Here is a 22,397-nt window from a genome sequence, read left to right on the forward strand (position 1 = left end):
TGGATTAAGGGCAAAGTGACATTTTTGTTGAAATAAAATATCAAAGGTTGAATGCTCCAGCTTCCGTATGTTAATTTCAACAAGAACTGGTCTAAACAGAGATTCAATCTTGCCAATGCTGAACATAATACTCCTACCAGAAGCTTTCAGTTGTTAACTCTTGAGAAGCCTTGCTAACTTACCCAAGCCTGACTAAATTCCCAGAAGTTGGCTGTGAGTATATTTTAAACATAAATGGAGGAAGTTGGAGCAGTCATGGTGCTTAGATTGTTTGGGAATTAAGGGAACTGAACTTCTGCCTACAAAATATTTATCAAATAGACAAAAGAACCAAGGCCACTTAGGCAGTAGCACCTTCATCTTTCTGATCATGGTATAAAGACACATCCTTTTTGCTTGTCTTCATGGTGCATTGGGAATTCTTAATTCCTGTTTTAAAACAGTTCAATAAAAGTTATAGCTAGCTACTCACCCCTTTTCCTTTCCTTTTTACCTTTTGTTACCTGCAAAGGTTTGCTGTGTCCAAATCAAACCCCAGAAAACATCTTCTGAAGAATGGGACTCTTATTTCTCAAGTTTCCAAGAAGAGTATTTTTTTCCTTTTTGAAAAATTTGTTTTCCTTTTTCTTTTCCCTCCTGCTGACACCTGTACCCTACAAACTGTGAAATTCATTAATAAGAACTCTAGTGGGTTCCTCACAGGCTACAAAGTGTTCAGGTCAGCTGTAGACTTGTTCTTAGAAAGACCTGATGTGACATGAAGTAAGGGCTCAGGAATAAAAAGAACATGTTTTCTTTTAATGCCTGATATTTTTGTAGGTACACCATACTAAATTAAAGTAATTCTAAGGCTGACCATAGATGTACACAACATGGAACTGAAGAAAACAGGGTGCTTTAGTTCTCTCCTAGGCCTGTGCTCTACCAGGCAGTCTGGGTACTGACTACATACAGCCTGTCTGACCTGCTTATCCTCACTGTTCTGCCATTCTCTTTTCCTTCTTCTGCTAATCAGAAACCAGGTTGTGCCATTTCATTTATTCCTACATTTTTCACCTTGCCTTTAGGTCAGTGCTGGATGCTTTATAAGATCTTATTAAAAAAAAAAAAACAACAAAAAACCCACCACACAAAGGAAAGAGCAACATCAGGCTCAGAACCAGTTTTAACTTCCCAGGTGCAGTTCTCCTAGCTGCTTTCCAAACCCAGTAATTCAGTAATTGCTTCAGAAGAACTTAGTGCATAAATGTGACTATAAGTGGGAAATGTATCCCTTCTAGCCATAATTAATTTTAATAACACTTTGCATAGCAGAGAGTCTCAAAATACTTTCTATTGTCCTAATCTCACAAATAAAAAAATTGAGTCATCAGAAGGTTAAACCTGCCATTAGACCAGTCAGTCAGTGGGCCTGGAAATAATTTTTTTAACTTCTAGTCCAGTCCTTTGATTGCAGGCTCTCTTCAGTGCTTTAAAGAATGTCATCTCTGTTGATAATCCAGCACGTATTATTTGTGTCAAGATGAATCACATCTCTGTACACAGGGTGTTAAACTGTAATTCAACTCTTATATTTATTTATTTATTATATCGATTTTTAAAGTGCCTGGTGCCCTAGCATCCATATTGATTTACCAGCAACAACTCTTGACACACAAAGTTGATAGTTCTGTCATATGTTTATTGTACTCTATAAACAGATTTCATTTCAATCTTGGTGAAGACTAGCTTGAAATATATTCTTTTATAAAAATCTCGACAGTTTACAAATTTCTCTAAGATGGATACTGCTTGGTATGTTGTTGAAATGGTAAAAATCCTTCTCTTGTGCAAGTTGCTTGACAGAATAATAGGTTATAGCTTTTTCAAGTATATTTTGAAAGCTACATACAATAGCAGAGTAAAAGCATTGATGTTCACTGCAGTTTTTATGGCTTAATTTTCTATTAGGCTACCAATTAGTGACACTCATTTGACACATTCCATGCGATAACCTAGTTCCTGAGTATCTAACCCCTATTTTTTCCAACACGGGAGTGGTGCGGTGCATAATGTAACGTGGTAACAGATGTGATTACATGTGAAATAGCTTAGTGGTTTCCAGCTCTTTCAGCTTTTCAGGGTTTCACCTGGAAACCTCAGAAGTCTGGACATCTGTGCCAATAGGCTTGCTTACCTCCAAGGCCCCTTGAGATGGACTCACAGGTGTCTTCCCTCTGTGCTGTCTCTAGCTCTGAGTCCATGAACTCTAGGTTGAAGTGCCCTGAGTAGTTATCCAGTTACATGTCCTGCAGGAAACCTAAGCAAACTACGCAAAATCCTTAAACATGCATGTTAATTATTCTCAGTTCAGTGAAGAGACAAAACCTGACAAAACCTGCTTAAGTCAGTAGGACCAAATACATGTTCACGCTGAAGCAGGTGCTAAATCAAAATGAGCAGCTTAGCAAGGAATTCTGCAATTTCTCCATGCGGGTGGGGCTAAACTGTACATTTGTTTAGGGCTATTTATAAAACATTATAGCCACTGGGCATAAAGAAAGAAGATAAAATCTTCATACTAATTACATTACTCAAAAATACAGGTTAAATAAATCAGCCCAAAATTATAATTAACACCAGTATCTGCATTCATTTTTATAGACATATCTGTATTTTAAAATATGAAAAGTAATTACAAGTTGACTGATCCTTGACTAAACTTGAACTGTACATGTGTCCAATGATTTACCGTATCCTGGTGTTTTTCTCAAGGGCAACAAATACACATACTGTATAAGTACCCAGAAAGAGTCTACTTAGGCAGATTTAGGATGCCTTGCACACAAGAATAAATTCACCTGCAGCAATATAAGAGGAGGAGTAGAATGGCTTTGGTATCTTCTAGAAATTTAAGCTTCTCTAACTTTTTATTGACTAATCAAACATCCTTCTATGAAGAAAAGTTATAAAACCTCAGCAATTTGAAACATTCTCTGTGAACAAAGACAATATCAAATGTGCATTTAAATGGTATGCAAGCTTGTAAAAGAAGCCTAGAATACTTTTTCCTATTTTTAAGGTACTATCAGAATGCCATTCTGTATTCTCTAGTGAAATCTCTAATCAATTCTATAACATAAAAATTGCGGGGGGAAGTTAGCTGAACTAAATTAAAACAATTAAAAAATGTGTACAGAATTATCTTGAGAGACTGAGAGTATGGTTATCACATATAAATGACAGCCAATTCACATTCAACCTGAATCAATAATAAGAAGGAGGAAAGCCAAAGAAGGGTGGCAAAGAGGGGAGATGAGAGGGAGAAGGGAAGGAAAAGGAAAGAGCAGGAAATTGTTGTGATTCTGTGTCAGTGAGAGAAGAAACTACTAAAGTGGCTTAAGCATCTTCCTCACAAAAACACCATTCCGAGCAATTTTCTTGGTAGTCTCAAGAAGTCAAGGACTGAAAACCCCATAGAAATTACGCAGAAATTATGCTACTTTCTCACGCTTATATCCAGTTCCTTTACGTCAAGTTGATAGATAACCAGGAGGGCTCTGGACAACACCACTGCATCCTTCTCGTAAGTATTTGAGCTTCTGTGCCGAGGCCTGCGTGCCTAGTAGTCTCCAAGCTGGATGCTCTTTCAGTGCCCCTGTGTGCATTTTTTCTCTAAGCCTTACTTCCATCCTTGTTTATAGCCTATTTCCTACCGAATTAAGGATTAATTTCCTACTTTGTGTCTGTCCTCCCTTAGTAACTTGGGGAGGAACAACTTTAGAATTTCACTGGGACTTTAAATCCCAAAGATGGTTTTAAATCCTGTAACTGGGAATTACTGAACAGGTGGAAGGAATCATTATTATTTCTCACTGAAAGAAAGGATAGTCGAGCTAAGCTTTTATCCGTTCTCTTGCTGCCGTTGAAGTAACTTGTTTGGGTTTTGTCTCTATATTTGCCAGTTCTCAGCTGAGTAGAAAGGAGAGGTTCCTTCACTTTTGAAAGGTGCGTAATCCCAGTCTCTCTGGATTAAAATTGACTAGCATAACCTAATTTAGTATCCCCTGCTCAGACTTTGCCTCTTTTTTCTTGCTTTTAATCGCCCTGCCTTGTTTCTCATGTAGTGTTATGCTTTTGTCCTTTCCTGCTGGTAGAGTGGAAGTACGCAGCTCCTTCATGAAGGACTTCCACTGTGTCCAAGGAACAAGCAACGGCACCCCAAATTAGTCCATGGCTCTGCAGTCATTTTCCTTTTCCGGAGCTCTTATTTTTGTTCTACAATAGACACACTTCTTTTTGCGTTTTTCTTTGTTTTTTTTTTTTCACTGCCTTTGGGGTGGGTTTTTTTGTCATTGTTTTTAGCCAATTCCTGTTTCCCTGTTGTCTTCTCCTTCTGTTGTTGTATACCAGGCTGGTTAAAATCAGTTACGCCAGAGGAGCAGACCTTTGAGCAGCCTGTTCAGCTTCCATTGCCGTCACCAGGAACACCACCGTTTACTTCATTAGGAGCCAAATGAAGTGAAACGGGCCACGTACATGTGTACAGTCACATGAGCTTGGATTAAAGTTCAGAGCGGAGCGCTGCTCCCTCGCTGCTGTCACCCCCCCACCCAGTGACGGTGCAAATTCCACCCACGTCTTGGGGTGCAGCACCCGGCAGTGCCCTGGGGGCCAGGGGCTATGAGGGTCCCCCAGGGGTGCTGGGGCTGGGCTCATCCCACTGCCCCTTCCAAGGATCAGGGTGCTGGGGGGGCTGAAATGGGATCCTGGGGAGGCTGGGCAGGGCCATTAAAGCCCACGCATGCCCCAGGGTCTCGCAGCACCCTCCCTGGTTCCACCCTGGAGCAAAACAACCTGCTCTCAAGGGGGCAGGGGAAAAGGAAATCTGAGTTTCAGAGGGGCAGACTCATATTTCCATTCTGAACCTGCAAGCTGTAGGTCACCATCGCGGGCTGCCTTTGACGGTCCTACAGATTTTTATTGTTTTCAGTATTGTTTATTTCATTATTTATCCTACAGATTTGATTTACTCCTGAGGCGTTGAATCTTAGGGGGCTTGCCAAAGAAGTACAGTGGGCCTAAGAGAAGAATGGCTCAGAACCACCTGATATTTAATCATAGGCTGTAAATGTCTTTTACAGACTTCTCTGTTTGCAACTGTTGCTAAGCATGGGAAATTACCGAATTAGTCAGCTTCATTTGTATTTTTGTTAAGGGAGAGCTTGGAACATTAATTAAATTACATTTCAAGTTTAGCGATAATAAAGCTATGTATTCCCATTGGAAAATTAAAATGATAATACGATAAAAAAATAAATACAATGTAGTAGAATGATAGCAAACATACCAAGGATAAAAGGCCAAACTTAGCCAAAGCCTCTGTCTTCCTCTCCATAGAGTTGCAGAGCTCAACAACTGCAGAAGCACAGAGGACTGCAGGGGAAGAGAACTGCTTCCCCAGCTCGGACAACAAGCCATAAGCAAGCAGGAGGTTAATCAAGGAGAAAAGTAGCAGGAGTTGCTACTACAAGAACATCGTGTCTTACTAGGAAGTCCCAGTGCAAGTGGAATTCAGAGTTTAAGTTTTATCAGAACACCTTGAAAGAGAATTGGAAGCCTCAACTGCACTGTAAGCAAAAACATACTCTTAATCATTACCAGCCTTCCTAAATTCTGTTTCTTTCTCATTTTACCTTAAAATATTTTTATTTGTGCAGCAGATTGAACTCTGCAGTCTTTACACTTGAAGATGTGACAAAGTTTCTGGTTTGTTTGAATCCACAAAACTTTTAACAAGTGAAAAGGAAAGAATATTCATTCTGGCTTCCGCCCTCTCCCCCCCTCCAAAGCACCAGAGGTGCGGAGTAATGCCTCTGGTTCCTTCTCACACACTGGAATTTTGCATTTCTATGTCAGCTGGGCCTCCCTGCCTGCAATCCCTAAAGGCTGAGGTTCACCCAGAGTACAACAGAAAATCTTTTGCAAGCAGGTCGCAACTGCAGCATTTTGTTTCACTGTGATCCATGTATCTTCTGTCTCAATTTTATTCTGAGATTTACATTTTTATCTCGACTTTAAGTTTCTAAGTGAGCAGCATTTTTATTTAGAAGATACTGTTTTTTCCCTGGTATCCATTACAATTGGCTGTGCTTCCAGTATGTCAGGAGCTTAGTCAGCTGTTAGTGGAACCGAGACTTGTTTTTCTTCTTTCCATCCCTTTCATCCAGTGAAAAAGTTTCCTGCTGCTCTCCCTACTGATATTTGATATCCTGTCTCCGACTGATGCATGGCTTTAACTTTTAAAGAACAGCATGTCAACTAGCTCTGTTAATTATCACTTATTTTGGTGGGGTTTTTTTTGTTTGGTGTTGGTAGGAGGTTTGGGGGGTGGGGTGGGTTTTTTTTTCATTGCAAGATTATTTTGGAGGTGTTACTTCTCAGGGGAATGATTTTTTGTAATCCAACTCCCTGTTCTATAATAACAATAATATAAAAATCACTTTCTCATGCTTTGCAACAATATATTTATTTAATCTACAGAATTAAAGGAATGCTTAGAGTAAGCAAAGCAGCCAGTCAGCAGCTTTTCTGAATGTCTGTTACACGTAATATTGTAATGCAACTGTTGCAAATATTCTGATAAAGAAATCAAAATTTAATCACATAGAAGAGTTAGGTTTGGTTAAGAAGTAAAATTGTGAAGCATAATGTATAGGCTTGTTAATTTTGAAATGTAGCCATAGAAACTTTAGGAACTGTGTTATGTGTGACTATAGGAACCTTAATATTGTTGAAGTTTGAAATAGCTAACCATAGAAACCTTACCAGGCAGTAACTGGTTCTTCTATGTTTTGTTTCAAGAAACTAAGGAAGCAGTCATGGACACCAGTTATGCTGCTTGGAAACCCCTTACCCTTCCCATCTCGATTTGAGTATCGAAGATTCCAATCAGTAGAGCTAAGTGAAATTGACCAATGATTGTTTTTAAATAAGAATATTGATAAGGTTATATAATCAAAGGACCAATCATTATAAAGGTTAAATTTAGGAGCGAGCATAGTATGCATTTTTTATGTAAAGAGCTTATGTAACAATAACCTGACAGAAAAAGTCTATAAAAACTGATGGATTTTGATACTAAGTTGGACACGCCTTTGAAGGAGCGAACCCCCGTGTCCCCAGTGCTGCAATAAACGAAGTGCCTGCTTCTTAACTTCACATTGGTGTTAAGGAGTTTTATTCCGGATTTCGGTAACACAACAAAGTAGGGAACTTGAGAGATTTTTTTAGTTTCTCTTGAAGTGGTTTACATTCTAATAGGTTTTCCTGATAATCATCTTTCCTCCTCTTTTTTTATCAGAAATAATCTTTCTGGCACCAACAGCAACTACCTTCATTGCAAACAGTGGGAAGCCATTATTATGCAGTTACTGATCATGTAATCAAACGTATCACTAAGAGCCATGCTAAAAGCTGTCCACTGGTCTTTTTACGATGAGTAAGTGACAAAAACATTTCCAAAACCTTCCTGCTCACCTTTACAAGTATTTGTTTCCCACTGTCATCAGGAACAGGAAGCTTTAAGTGGTAGGAAAACACAAGTATACAAAAATAGAAATACTGAAGGAATGTTTGAAAGGCAGATCGACAAATCCTACAGTCGCATGAATTAATTGGCCAGTATTATGTATTTATAAAAACACCTGTGTTGATACCATTCATACTTCCTCAGTGGTGGACAAGTGGAACTCATGAGATAGCTATTCTGTGACAGTCGCTTCTAGTTCAATAAATCATTGTCTCAGTCCGCTTTGCTAAGTTGCATAAAGTCATTGGCTCAAGGTCAACTTCTATGTGATCCCTAAAGTGTCCCCAAACCAGCTCTGCCACAGGCTCAACCAGATCCTGTCTTACAAGACAGTACCACACGCGGACCTGTGATGAAGAAAGTAGAATAAACCCAGATATTTGAACCTTCAGAACCCTTAAAAAAATAAAAATCACATTTAAAACCCCTTTGATGAATTTAAGGTCACAGTTTATTTGTAGTTCGCTTTCTGCCAGTCAGGGATTTACTTTTCCTCCACCAAAGAGGAAAACTTTTCCACCAAGGAAAGTTCTCCTTAATCATGTGTGTACATGAAAGTTGATACCAGAAACCAAATCTCTGGCAGAAAATATTTTTTCCTACAATAACATCTCCCTTGCTTACTCTTTTATAAAGCAAACTCTTTAATTGATTCCAGAAATATTCTGGGTTTCTGCTCTTCTCTGGTGTATTTCAACTTTGCCTTTTTTTCTTTGTGGTGTTCAGCATTCTTTCCTCAGCTAGCTGTTCAAATCTGATCCTCATAATTCACTACATGTTTTCATAAAAAAAAAAAAGCGAGGCTTCTCTTAGAAAGAAAAGCTCACAAATAAGAAGTTTTACCTGGCCAAAAGAGTCTGGCAAAATCTGAATTTCACATGGGAAGGATCACAGAGCAGAACACAAATACAAGAACAAAGCACACTTTTGATGCAGTTGCTGAAAGCATAAACAAGATCAGAAAAAGGTTAGGAATTGAAATGTAATTAATACAGGGTTTGTTTTTTTGAATACTGTATTGGGAAACACAACCTTAATTTTAGGGAGGGAAAAAAAGGAAATTATGGAAAAACGGCATGATAGAGCAGCTTAGGCTCAAAGTTCAAGAAGCAGCTGAAACAGGTGCAGAAGTAGCTGTGGAGATGCACTCCTTACGTCTTTGACCCTATTTTACAAAACCCTGAAGTTACTTCCAGTTTTATGTGAGCAAAAGATGTTTCCATGTGGACACAACGTGAGTGAAAGCAGTACAGGCATTTAAAAAATAAGATAAGCTGTTTCCATAGACATAGCCTATGGAAACCTTTTCAAAACTAATCACTACTTTTATGTCCCTTATCAGCAAAACATGGAATTCACTCCAATAAAATTTATGTCCATTGAATTTAGAATAAAGGAAAGCATTTTTAACTGAGATAGGTGTATGGAAAATAGTGCTTTGGGCAGTTTAGGTAAATTTTGTGGCTGAATAACTTTATGGCTAATAATAATAATACCTGCAGTTACTGCACATACCAAGTTAAGGATAATTAAGATAAGGGTAATTAAATCTTATTCTTGTAGGGTATAAACTAAATTGGCAAAGTCAGGAGGGAATTTTTTTCTTCCAAACTGTATTTATTATTGCACTCCATATATTTTTAGGGAATATTAGAATATATTCACCTATTTTTGGAAGCCTCTGGCTCTTGGATACTGCTGATAATGGAAGAGTGGATCACTGATATCATCTGGCATCAGATTATTTTTGGTGTCCTTGGTGGAAACCCGCAAGGCCTGCAAACACACAAGCAGAAATTCATAGTGAGAACAATGTATTGCATTGCATATATATTCAAAAGCATGTTAAAACATTAATGTAGCCACCTTTAGTACATTTTTAATTTCTTAGCTTGGTGCTCTGTAAGAATTAGAACCGATTTCTACATTGAGTATTCAGAGCACATGCTGCTGCACGTCAGCGTGGAGATCTGAGAGAAAGAGGCAGTTCTGCCACGGAGCCTTTCTGCTCCCTTAATGAGCTCCCCAGCCCTTCACGGACTGCCGAGGAAACCCAGGTCCTCAGAGCGCTCTGCGTTAATTCTCAGCGGGGTTTTTCGTACACAAGCCCAGCTGCGTATCAACTGGTGCGGCATGTGTAGAACACACATCGATAAGCTTTCTGTTTCTATAACTCTATTTTTATAATTGCACCCTGATGGAGCATTGTTCTTTTCTTATAAACTTGCCTGTTGTACAAATATGACATGCTTGTCAAAAAGGCAAAAGGAATCCTAGGATGTATTAGGCATGATAGTCCCAGCAGGGACTACCTACAAATACAGAGGTACATGGAATACAGAAGTAGGGGGATTAAAGTACAAAGCACTGTTGAGGCCTTATCTGAAGTACTGTGTACAATTCTGGTCCTGTATATTAAAAACCAATACAGATATGGATAAAGGATAACAACATGATTAGGTAAATGGAGACCCCCATTCTCTTGTAAGAGAAGTCTGGGGCTTGGCTAGTTTCATCTAGTACAAGAAAAGCTGTGTGTGGACAGAACCACCCATCACAAAATTGTCCGGACAGACGTATCCTAACAGGAAAAGATCCATTTAGGCTGAAAACCAATATTGTTGTGCACAAAATAGGCATAAACTGATACTGGAGTTCTAGGTGAAAATTTCTGATCATGCATGAAGGTTCTGAAACAGCCTTCAAATATGAATAATGGGGATAAGAAATGTCTTTTAATTAAAAAAAAACAACAAACCCAACAAGCATAGTTAAATCACAAGAAACTTGATAACTCTATCCTCTCCGATACTGAATAAAAAATAATGGGCTTCTTAATGTTGGGTAGTATATTATCTCTAAGAAATACCAGACATTCCTGTGTGTTTATTCTCATCAGAGAGGGAAGTGGAGAACAAGAGCTAGTTAGCTCATTCAGCATCCTACTGTTTTCAGTTGTGGCCATTTGGAATGAGGAGGGTTATGCATAGGAGCATGACCCAGTCTACATCCAGCCCACACCTAGTGAAGAGTTTTGATACTTCATATCTGACCACATGCTTATCTGGTGTGGCTAAACCAGAATTATTCTTTTTCCAGGTTACTTTTCAGCTGCATCGGCTTCAACTACCTGATTTTGTTCACCACAATTTAGGTACTGCCAGTTAACAAAGCTGTGAGTGGGGACTGCATTTTACCACATACCAAAGTACTTTTCAGTGACTGCATGAAAAAAATGTATACAGCCACCAAGAATAGAAAATGAAACCATGGTACATATCTGGTTTATGAGCTGAAGGTTCCCTTTCCTCTGGGAGCGGTTCAATATCACAGACAGATTTGAAATATAACTTTTGTAACAGGGTGTCCTGATAATGGCCTTAGTTTGAGACTGGAAAAGATCATAGCTGCAAGGTTGCATCCGAGAGACTGAGCCGTTACTTCTTTGCTGCACGCAGATAACAAGTATCCACGGACTCGATTTTGTATGCTTGTCTAACAATCACCAACGAGCAAAAGAACTTGCAAGATGTGAATTATAAAGGACAGGCAAATATCTAAAATTATGGGGGGAGTCATCATCCTTTGAACACTTCTCTATTAGTTCCTCTAGCTTGGTAGCATCACTCCCAAAGAGATTGTGCCTCAGCCTTTTAGTTCTCACCCATGCTCCAGACTTTCTAAGGCACCAAGCTAAGAATTGCTGGCTCAGAGGAATCTCATGACGGTCAAACAGATCATACGTGTGCATCTCAAACACTTAATAACATGCATTAGCATTACTGCCCATGGAGAATAAGCAGTACACTTCTAGCAAAGTTTGCCACTAGGCCACTGGCTCTGCTTTTAGACTATGAGTAGTCTGACTACACCAACTACCAACCCTTAACAGTGGCTATGGATTGATTTGAATAGGGGATCTGCAGTATAACTCATCTATTGTGACAGTTCACGTGTTGTCTTATCTCAGTGACACCTAAAAACCAAAACCAAGTGCTACATGCATGTTTTTATAATGCGAGATCTTACACTGCAGATATCACAAAAATGTTTCAAATGTTATCTGAGACAGTTTGTGCTTTTTTAAACTTGAAGATCAATGCTATCAAGCTGTTTCCCCACACATGCAAGCAATAACAAGGTTAAAATAATATTAAGTCTGTCTTAATTTCAAAACAATCCTCCAAAATGAAGTGAAGGCTGATGAAGTGATTAATCTGTTGATTTAAAGCACTGAAACTTACATAGTGCATTGAGATAATCTCTGGCATAAATGGAAAGTCACTGGAAAGGAAGGCCACGGATAAAATATGGTATTTACAGGTGATTGCAGTTAACTCTTTGGATTCAGAAGCTGTGCGAGAATTAGGCCTTCAAAAATTCAAGGCCTTGTCTTCACACAGATCACAGGTATGCTTTGCAACAAATTCTTGAATCCGTTGACCTTTGCAAAAATTACATGGAGCCTTGTGTTTGCAAGATGATTATATCAATCTTGCTTGCCTTTCTTTGGTGGAGGGTTCAGGAGTCATGGCAATAAAATCAGGAAAACCAGTAAGTTTTCATACTATTGAAAGTTATTTGTGAGACATCTCAAGACTGGGAGTGTAAAATTATGATCCAAAATCAGTGAACGTGTCTAAAAATGAGGATGGATGTACTGGAATATTCTTGTTTCTCGTTGCCTCTTTCAGACTGTTAGAATTAGCTAATGCAAGTCTGTTCCTAGTCCTTACATTTAGTAATGGCAAAATAGCAGAGATCTTTCTTACTCCAAGAGCTAAACTGTAGGATACAGCTCTTAGGGGATGACAATCATGTACATGAAAACCTTTCTCAGCTACTGTAGAGAGGAATTAAAAATACAGTAGCATGTCTCCTTATTTTGTGTTAAACATGAATTTATTTTTAACTTTAGCAGAATTTTCCCAGCTGCTAGATGCTTTGGTGCTCACTAGCAGCTACTTACCTTAACTTCTGACTTTAACAGCATACCCTCCTCAGAGCACTGAGCACACCAACACGATTAGACCAGGTCCAATTGCTCTCACCCACCTGTATCCACCTTCCTCCATAATTCTCCTTTGCAGTCCCTTCCACCTCACTCCTGCCTTTAGCTGTCAGCATCCAAGACGAGCACTAATATGCCCCAGCTGTATAGCTCTTGTGAAAACAGGTAAGCGGTGAGAAAATTCTGGCCTCTGCAGCTTCTGCCGCCACCAGGCAAGGAGCTGGTCACGGTCTCAGGTCCCTGCCCTTGCTCCTTCCCTTGTCCTTGCCCAAGAGCTCTGGTGGGTCGGCTGCATCCAGCCTTGCAGATCACGGCCTCTCCTCGCTGCCCCGTCTTGACTTTCAACCTGCCTCGTTACCATAGGCCTGATTGCTAATTACCAGGCTGTTAACTGAACTCTGTAACCACCACTGGACCCGCTCAGCTGTTCTTGTTTGGGTGCTGTGGGACGGCACCCTGATGGGTGATGTCATTGCCCCTGCCTGATGTCACCCTTAGCTCCTGGCTTGCTGAATTAAGGTCTGTACTTAACTTTCATGCGCTGGAAGATGCTCAGTCATTTTACAGAATGATTTTGTATAATTAAGCAATGTATTTAGCATATATTTCTCAAGTTGTGCTGTTCATGATTATCTTTGCTAATAAAATCAAAGCAGTGCCTCCCTCAGCTGCTATCAAGACAGTCCAAGGTGATGATCGTAATTCTCCTGTACATAAAAGCAGAGAAAGGCAGAACAAGCCCGATGAATGAGAATTTTTGTACTTTGAAGACACTGTCCTCATATTTCAAAAGCCCTATAAATTGCTGTTAACAGGGTCAAATGCGGCATTGAACACAACTCTGTCAGGAATGAATTAAGAGAGTACTCAGAGCAAGCACAGATAACAGGATTCTACTTCAGTTAGCCAGGTATTACTCTACAAGAGCTTTTACTTGAGAAGGAAGGTGGTAAGTAGTGAATATAAAGAGTTTGCTTCAATGGCTAATAATCAAGAGAGTGAACTGGATTAATCCCAGGCGGATAATAAAAAATGGGTCAGTACTGACACCATCCATCTTCTCTCCTTTCCACCGTACATAAATCAGTTATATGAATCCATGGCTATATATAAATTAGGTTTTATTTTTTAAAACTGTGCTTTGTGGGTCTTCAGTTGTTCTGCAGGTCTTGAACATTTCTGCTTTCTCTGTGAATGGATACTTCCTTCTGACCTCAGGTGGGACTCAGGAATGCATTCAGAAGTCATGATAGGACTAAAAAAAATATCTTTGTTAGCAGTCAGCTTGATTGCTCCAATAACCCATCAGCAACAGGTAAGATGACTCTTTTCTAGATTAGAAAGTGTGGCTCTTGTACAGCATTAAGACTTTATCACTAAAACTCCCTAGCGCAGAGCCTCAAATCCTGTAGCAGCAGCGTTCTTTTGCCACACCACACAATGCACATTCTCAGTAGCAAACACAAAATTAACATGGGACTTCTAGTTGGGACTCTCTGGGCACCGCTTTCCCTGGGAGCTCTGGATAAGAAGAAAACAATTTCTTCTATTTGTTCACCTTTTTCCCCATCACTGTGCACCTGGAAGGAAAGTTTTCCTAATCTAGTTTATGGAGTGTTTCATCTAGCAATCACAGCTCCTAACCAGCCTGAATTTGGAGTCTAGTTTTTCTGCTTCCTATGTACTCGGGGAGGAGACAGAATTCAGATCGTGAGCCTCTTCTGTCTCCTTTGGCTTGGCATGAGTTAAACTCTTAAAATAAAGAATGTGAACCCCTCTGTATCACATGTTTTGACAGCAAATGAGAATCACTGTGTAGACACAAGCCTGCATTCCACCTTTGTAAGAAGCTGAAGGCACTATGTGCTGCTGAAAAACAAAACTCAGTGGTTTGCTTCGTTAATGTGTTTTTATTGTTTATACATGAAAAACTTTAATAACTCACATCATCATGTCTATTCCAAATGGAACACAAGAAGCAAAAGCATCACATGGTTATTAAGAACTGCATTCACTCCATGTTTTAGAATACAAAGATTTATTTTTTTGATTGTAATCCAATTTAATCTCTTTAATGGACCAGGAAATAACTTGCATATCTTGTGAAGGATCTTGAAGACTACTTTATAGATAGCTTATGCAGAGTTACTATGCTTAAAGTAATCTCCTCTGAGACACAGACTGACTTGCTGAGCAGTATGTATGTACTCTTGCTGCCTGTGCCATAGCTGTTGACAAGACAAACTACAATGACCATAGCTTTAATAAGCATTAACCTACTCATCACCTTTGATCCTGACAGCAATTTCAATATATATATACATTGATTAATATTTCCATGTTTTGGGATGGGACCTGAATAAGTGATCTGTTACGACATTTACACAGGAAAAGGGAAGAGAAAATACCGACAATGTTACGCAGAATTAAAAACCCCAGCAAATATAACCATTGTAATAACTGTGCAAGTCTAATACATATTACAATCACAGTTAAATATTTAATTTCTTTGCCTCAACCCTTAAAAGAAGGAAGGGCAGAAATGTTGAAAGTATCACTGAAGGACTAATTATCTTCTAATGCTATAAATACTGCTGCTGACAATTACATTTAATTAAATTATTAACTAGGTGATGACTAATTAACTAGGGCTTTGTAAGTGTGAAGCACTCTGAATAGCTGTTATTACTGTACTGCTTGTAACTAAATATCTTTGCTAGAGCACGTGTACACAAGATTCTGCTGCAATCTCTGTGAACTGATATCCCAATTATGCCATTGCCACTCATTGCTCATAAAATGCGCAGTCATATGCAATGTTATTTCCCTCACAGAACTGTAAGAAAGATAAATGATATCCAATTACTAGCTGAGAACTTGACATCAAATCCAGTTGTTTGATTCCCCCAGTAGGTAATTGCATACATTCCCATGCTAGTGAATATTTATTTTATCCAATTTCTTTTAAGTCTGTATGGAAATTGAGACCTTCATACAGCAAAAATAGCATGAAATGGAATATTTTGATGGCTCTCTGTTCTTACAAGCTGCTTGATATGGACCAAATCCCAAACTGCTGAAGTCAACAAAACATTGACTTTAGAGTAGACTGTTGGAAAGACGTCACATTCAAAAGAATATAAAGTGTTGAGATCTCATTTCCAAAGGAAATACTTTGATATCCAGGATACTTTGATATCCAGGAAACAAGTGTACATAAACAATTCAGAAATATAATTTTAGGACTAAGACATATTGGGCTTTATTTTTACCCTCTTAATGTAAGCCTTGAGAATAATTCTTGGCTTCTGTTTTTCCTCAAAGGTTGACCAGGTTTTATTCAATTCACTAGGACTGCATGGGAATAATATTTTAGAATATCATTGGAATTAAAGAGTTTTCATTGGATAAGCTTTTTCTCATACATATTATAGAATATTAGCAATTTTACCTGGATCTGACTATCTGTTGTATCACCAGTACAGTATCTGAATTTCCTGACAATGTTTAACTTCAAAAATTAATTCTAAGATACTGCCTCCACGTAAGTTCTGTACTCATTTCCTACATAACATAAAGGAATAGACTATATTATCATCTATCACCAATGTCAGCTCAACTTAGTTCCATTAGCCTGGTAATGACTTTGAAGATTCAGGACAAAAGTAAACCATCTGTGTATACCATTACTCGTATCACAGACTTGAATTCCATCAGGGAAAACACTTACTATGATCATCTGACTTTTACCTAATAGTTACAGCATCAAGATTAAAAAGCATTATTGAGAGATGCAGTTTTAGGCAAAGTAGGAAAAAGTCAGCAAAACTGATCCTTCCCAAGTAACTGAGAGTCAAAATAAACCTTTTGGCTCAAGTACTAGGTAGCCACCATTTATTGACTGCCTTCACAGCCTTTCTCTGCGGCTGCCTCCAGGCTCAGCCTCCACCCGTTCTGTGCGTATGACAAGGGATGGAGGCAGAGACCTGCCCTAGCAGCAAGGTGACAATCACGGAGGGCTGCAGCCTGCCCACAGTCACCTTCCTGCTTCACCTAGTGCACATCTTTGCAAGGCCACGGGCCTTTTCTTTTTTGTTCTCACTCACAGGTCAGCAAAAAATGCAGTCTCAGTGATGGAACTATAGATTCTAAGTGCTCCCAATGACTTACGATTGCAGGCAATTAAAAAATGCCTATCTTTGATAACTTGCTCAATAACAACTCACATTTCCATTAGTCACATCTATATATTTCGAGTTTTAATTTGTCCTGCTCAGACTTCCATCCTTTCCTTATCACGCCTGCTGTATTAGAGACCCTTATGGTAGCAGGAATTTGTTCATGTAGACAGTAACAGACATTAATACCGCTCTTCACCTTCTGTTTAAGCAGGCTAACTACAGTGAGCTCCTCCAGTGTAAATCAGAAACCTCAGTAATGAAGCCTTGCTTCCCCCAGGAGTTCATAATAAACCCCATCTCTTCAATTCAGTGAGAGAGTTTCACCTTATTGATTTTATTGAGACAGGATTTCACTCTGCATCTTTTAATCTTGTAAGAGGGATTAGGGGTTGCAATGCCACATCATATACATACAGGCAATAATAAAAATAGTAGTGATCAGGATTTTGCCCCTGTCTAAATCCTTGCAGTGGGCACACAGCATAGCACACACAGTCAGAGCAGAAATAAGTAACCTTATTTCAGAGCAGAAGTTAGTTGGGTTTTTTCTTTCTGGGATGCAGGGGTCCTTTACTAAGGACATATATATATCTTACTCTGGATATAGGACCTCTTGGAGCATTATTAAAAATATTTTTTGATTGGTGTCCCATAGATTTCAGCCAGATTGCTTTGAAATGTGTAGTTTTACAGAGAAATACTGGGATTTTTCCATAAACCAAAAACTGGCGCTGCAGAGTTTTCTTTGTTGATAACAGTTGACACAGACTCCTGTTTCAAAGACTACTTATCACAATAAATGCAGCAGAAATGGAGCCAGGATCTTCTGTGAATGCTAATAAGCAAAAGCAGATATGAAAGCCTCTTCTGTTTCAACAAACTAAAAAAAAAAAACCCCCCAAAAACATTTTCATTCATTTTTGTTCAAATCAGCTCAATGCAATATAATAAAAAGAACTCTTCCCCAAGGTTAAGACACAGTCCACCACATCTCAGGTCAACCTGAGGAAAGCCTAGACCACCACCTTCTAACCTGTATCTTGAAGAAGGCTAGTAAGCTAATATAATTGAAGCCTACCCTAAAGTGATGGGTCAGGATATTGAAGTTATGGGGAAAACCTTTTATTTGGAGCATCAATTTCTATACTAAGGGTTCAACATGCATGTCTATCACAAAGGAAATCTCTCTGATAGAAATCCAAGCATACACTGAGCTAGCAGTTAAGCAGAAAACAAAACACAAAACAAAATCCTATTATACAACAACTTGAAAAGAAAGGATACATGGATATTTAGATGGTAAAATCTCCCAGCTTCCCCACACAAAACCTTCCTATTTTTATGACACTCATTGTTCCACACAAGAAGTCTTTAATATTGTAATTAGCAACATTCTTGGTTTGTATAGTTGGGTTACAGTGTCATTTAATACATGACAATACCTGCTCAAATAAGGCAAGGCTGGTCTTTAAGCATATCATACTCGTTATCTTGCTGAAACATGACTTCTATTGTCACAACCTGCTAAAACATCACTTTTAAGCAAAAGGGGAAAACTTTACCAAGAAACAAAGTGGATACTAAAGTGCAAAGTCAGATGTCACATCTTTTTTTTCCCCTTATGATGAAAATACACCTCTTAATATTTTCTGTGGACTTTTGACATGCATATTACTGAGAAAGTACATACTACAGCTTTAGTTTCAAGTATATTCATTATATTGAACATCATTTGCCTAAACAGAAGGAAATCTAATGCTATTTTAGATGCCTCAAATAGTTTGTATGTTCTACGGCTTCGATTAAACTTTTGGCTGAATCCCTTCTACCCTTCCCTTTCATTAAGTCCCTGCTGGCCCTAGAGAACTGGAATGCTATTGGCATGAAATGTGTTAAATAACATACTGATTTGTGGAAAGACAGGTCTCATTCTGGCAGTATAGAACGTCCTCCGCCCTAAGACAGGTATAATACACCAAGCAGATTTCTTAACGCATTAAGTCATATCTAATTGATCCTTCCAAGTATCTAAGAAACAGATTTGAACTGGTTCTCCAAAACAGGTGGTGTTCTTTTTTCTAGTCCTTTGACTACAAAAACCTTCCATTAAAAAGCTGGATCCTTAGATAGAAATTTTTTGAGAAAGAAATATGTATTGCATTAATCCCTGTGTTTCATAATCCCAGAGAGAGGGAGATGTTCACTAGACAACACTGGTAAAGCTTCCTTGGAAATTTATTTCCTGTTTGAGATGCTACACTTTAAGAAAAAATGTGGCCTGTTCAGAGAGTCTTCAGGGGAAATGAAAAAGAATGTTCAGAGGCATGGAAAAGACCTATGAAGAAAGAATGGAAAAATTAAAGTTACTTATTTCAAACAAATCAATTAAAAAATAAAAGTTAGATAGTAATGTTGACCCACAAACAGGGCTTGTTAACCCAGCGTGCAAGCCAATAACACACATAGTCAAGGTATTTTCAAACTAATTTCATTGATGCGCATGAACGGGTGCCTGTCTCAAGACAGCACACCCTTGTCTCAAACATTTTTATATTTATACACTCAACTAATACATATTCATTGTTATTTTCCTTAATGATTGGTTCTTTCTTCTTTGCCCCTCATGTAAATTAGTATGCAGACTCCATTTTCTTCCTTCATTGTCTTCTTTTGAGTAGGTGGTATCATTTGAGTGGTGGTGGTCAATGAGTCGGTGGTCCCGATCTCCCCCTGTAGGAATTACCTTTTACCTACTTCTTCCCTAATCTTGGCAGTTCCAGGTGGTTCTTCAAGGTTTACTGACCAGATCACAATCCATTACCTTTTCTGACAAAAAACATAAAGCCCCATTGTCTAGTAGTTAGTTCCTAAACCCTAAATCATGTCTAGTTATTGTTTCCCTATTCTAAGTATTAACTGATGGGGGCCATACACAGGACTTTAGCAGCTCCCTGGTTATTTCAATCATATTATACATATTAATTGATAACAGTAAGTCCACAAAAAAAAATCCATTAAAAACTTTGCATGAATAAAGGCAACAATTCTCTCTCGTAATGGAAGAGATAGGAGTCCACAAGGGAAATCAGTTTGTAAGTTCAAAATAAAAAGGAGATAAACTTTCCCAAAGCAGGCAGTTAACCTGTGGATCTTATTGGCCCCAGTTGTTATAAATTAAACAATGAAAAAAGATTACCTAAAAGTATATGTACCAGTTATTACCAGTCTAATCCAGTAAGAGCCTTCCAATATTTCTAAAGGGATAACCTGTTCTCTAGGTTCAGTGGATAATACAAGAACAGATTTACATTTCATTGCAAAAAACCCTCACATTTTTAAGTTTAGAAAAACCTTTTTTGAAAGTTTTGAGAATAAGAAGCATTGAGGTGGAGATCAGAGAGGTCTTTTAAGAGTCCCGAGTGCTGCAGGTCTACAAGAACCTGCCTGGAAGAGCTCATCATGTTATATGTTCTCTTGAGTGTTTCCTTTTCAGCAAGCACCTGGTACAATAATGCTTGCATTGTTCAAGGATTGTCCCAGATTGTAGCTATTGCATGTAACAAGGCAGTACATTTAGCCAGGTATTCACTGTACTAACTGGCCATTAGTCAAGCAAATTGTCCAATCTTCGGTGAACAATAAGGAGCTCCAGAGTTTTGTTTGGTGTGTTCAGTGACTAAAGAGGGGTTTAGGAAGACCCTGCCATCACAAAGGTTTGTTAGAGCCACCTGCCCATCTCTAAAGAGACAGAACTAAACTACATTTGTGTCCTTTTGCTTATAATGCACAAGACTGTTTCACTCTTTTGTTCAATGGGCTAGAAATTCCTATTCCAAATTAAAAAATTGTTTCCAGGATTCACATCCTTATAAGCTGAACAGAATTTTCTACCTGTCACAAGGCATGCTGTAAAGTTGCAGTAACCACGCAGTGTTTCCTAACAGTTGTTGTGTTGTAATTTAGCTAGCAAAAGCAGCAAAGAAATAGGTGTTTTGCAGAAAAAAGAACATATGACAAAGTTTACTTTTGTGTTGTTCTTATGAAGGCCAAACAATGCTGTATCTAACATGAGCATAGGAGAATGGTTTTTTTGTAGTCCCATCTTCTGCTGGCAGTTTTCTACTTTAACAAGGAAGACACGACACAGGAACGGCTATGTGGCTATGTTAACAAGTAACGTAGTGGCTCAATGGCCCATCTTCAGGGTGAAACAGTGCTGAGGCCCTAGCACCCGCACCATATGCGATTCAAGGGGTTTAATTTCACAGTAGCTTTAATTTGCTGCCACAGCCCAAATGCCCTTAAACGGCTAGAACATATTTCATGTATCGCTAGCTTATGCTTTTCCAAGTCTTATCCAAATGAAATATTCAGTTCATATGCTCTGTAACTGCTCGATTATGTGAGCCAAAACACTTAAGCAGGTGAGATCAGGAGATTCCACTCAAAAAGCACGTTTCTGGTCTAAACTAAAACCCTGACGTTAGTAGTATGTTTTCTGATTCCCTTCCTGGGTCTTTGCTCTTTACTGCTATCCTGCCTCAGGAAAAGTCTCATTCCAGGACTCCACTCAAGTAAGGACAGATGAGGAAGAAACATGCATCTAGCCTTTTCATAATTTACTCAGATACGATGAATACTAGCAACAGTACAAATGGTTCCAAAGATAACTTCAAAACAAGCCGAAGAGACAAAGTGCTATAATAGCAAGACTAAATGCAGCTAGCTAGAGGACAGATAGCCAAAGATCTTCTATACATTAATTTGCTACACCACACACGACTGTATTTTGTTCATATGGTTTGTGTTTGCAGTATCACATTCCAGCCCGTAACATTATTTAGTCTTTTTGCAAGATTAGAAAGAAGGGAAAAATAATCCAACCAGATCTACTATTTGGCTCAACGTCTCGGGACTGCTTAATCAAAGCACAACGGTTCTTTTATATTCCTGTTCACGACCATGCCAGCGGTCCAACCCATGACCCACAGATTCTCACGCAACCTGGTTTCATGCTCCCAGGCTCCCACTCGTAGGCACACGCCTGATGCAACTCCTGGCCAGCCCGGCTCCTTCGGTTTGCTCCAAGCTTCCACAGCACTATTTCCTAAACAAAGAGCTTTTCAGGCATCAAAAAGTCAAAACCTGGCTACAAGAACCATATCAAATCCTATTTCTGATAACTAAATTCCATTTAATCTAGTCATAATCCCTCAAATACTGCAGATATTTGTCTTTGATTAAGAAAAAAACCCCAAACCCCCGGGTTTTGCTTTAAGTCCTTTAAAGGACTCTCCCACCGACTGACTGCCTGGAGATGCACACACGTTCCACACCTCCCCTTTAACGGGCCCTCCAAGCCCGAGACTGCATCAACTCCTTCCTCAGGGAAGGCTGGACACCGAGCAGGCCCGAGCCACGGGAGCCGCTGGCAGGGCTCTCCTGGCGGGGCGGACCGGACCGGGCCGGGCCGGGCCGCGCCGCCCGGCAACCCCCGGGACAGGGCCTCCGCGGCGGCCGGGGACGCCGAGCAGCCCAACCCCAGGGCTAGCGCGACACCCGGCTGCGGAAGAGGCGCGGCGCGGCCCCGGCCCGGCTGCGAGGGGGCTGGAGGCGGCCCCGGCCCGGCCCAGCG

The 22,397-nt window shown here is 39.4% G+C and overlaps 1 long non-coding RNA gene across 2 annotated transcripts; it reads right to left on the reverse strand.

Annotated features, from left to right (window-relative positions):
* Nucleotides 1–1,660: 1,660 nt before the first annotated feature.
* On the reverse strand, nt 1,661–22,388 carry LOC138689959 (uncharacterized). 2 transcript variants are annotated; one of them, XR_011328722.1, is made up of 2 exons: nt 9,236–22,388; nt 1,661–7,917 (listed from the first exon to the last, which is right to left on the reverse strand). It is a non-coding gene; the product is annotated as an uncharacterized lncRNA (long non-coding RNA). The 2 variants fall into 2 exon arrangements; XR_011328723.1 differs by having other exon boundaries at nt 1,661–7,966.
* Between the last annotated feature and the right edge of the window lie 9 nt (nt 22,389–22,397).

The sequence above is a fragment of the Haliaeetus albicilla genome, chromosome 19, assembly GCF_947461875.1.
Source record: "Haliaeetus albicilla chromosome 19, bHalAlb1.1, whole genome shotgun sequence".
Taxonomy (NCBI): domain Eukaryota; kingdom Metazoa; phylum Chordata; class Aves; order Accipitriformes; family Accipitridae; genus Haliaeetus; species Haliaeetus albicilla.